General features: G+C 50.2%; 1 protein-coding gene across 1 annotated transcript in view; it reads right to left on the reverse strand.

Moving 5' to 3' along the window:
• Window positions 1-824, reverse strand: part of LOC113209561 (furin-like protease 2) — a 154,266-nt gene that overhangs the window by 116,947 nt on the left and 36,495 nt on the right. The gene's annotated exons all lie outside the window — the stretch shown is intronic.

Raw genomic sequence — 824 nt, forward strand, 5'->3', positions numbered from 1 at the left:
CTGCTGAAGCGGGGAGGGAGGGGCGGAGGGGGGCTAAACAGCAGGACGGGGAGCGAGCGTGTCGCGTCTGAAATTAATCATCAACACTTCAGCCCGGGGCGGCCGGGGCCGCCTCTAGTGTTTCACAATGAAACGGACTCCACACGCAGCGGTATGGGGCGGGGCAGTGCGGGGCAGTGCGGGGCGGGGAGCAAAGGGAGTTGGCAAAACTAGAAGCCGCCGGGGATGCACGAAGCGACAGGGCGAGGATGATATGCAGGTCCCGCGAGAGCCGTCCGAGGCGGGGTCGCGGACGCATTACCCAATAAAGGGACCCGGCGGCACCGCCGCAGCCACACCCACATGAAGGTGCGCGACTACAAACATTAAAAAAAAAAAAAGGTCCACGACCGAGTACACTGCGTTTTGGCAAAATTCGGGTCCTTGAATCAGGAAATCTGTAGTGTACTGATTGACCCTCTTACAGTTATACATTGCTTTGTTACTGTTAAAATGTTTTGATAACAAGCACAATGTACACGTATTATTAAAAAATCAAGTACACTGCACAGACACACTTGTTCTAAGCATCGGTTGAAGACAAATAGGAGAGGAAGGCAATCACTAATTATCAAGCTATTCACAAAAAAGAGCGTTTTCGCGTTGAAACAAAAAAACAAGGAACTGCTCTCATACTCTAAAAAACGCCGATTGGTTTCCTGATTCCGAATTTTTAACTCAAACAACAACTGATTTGTAATCGATCGTTGTACTTCATTTCAGCAGTATGTATGTTGTTTTGTAGAGGTATGGAGTGTAGCGCGCGTGTGTGTGGAGGGGGGGGG

This window comes from Frankliniella occidentalis, unplaced genomic scaffold (genome assembly GCF_000697945.3).
Source record: "Frankliniella occidentalis isolate FOCC.00 unplaced genomic scaffold, Focc_3.1 Scaffold29, whole genome shotgun sequence".
NCBI lineage: Eukaryota > Metazoa > Arthropoda > Insecta > Thysanoptera > Thripidae > Frankliniella > Frankliniella occidentalis.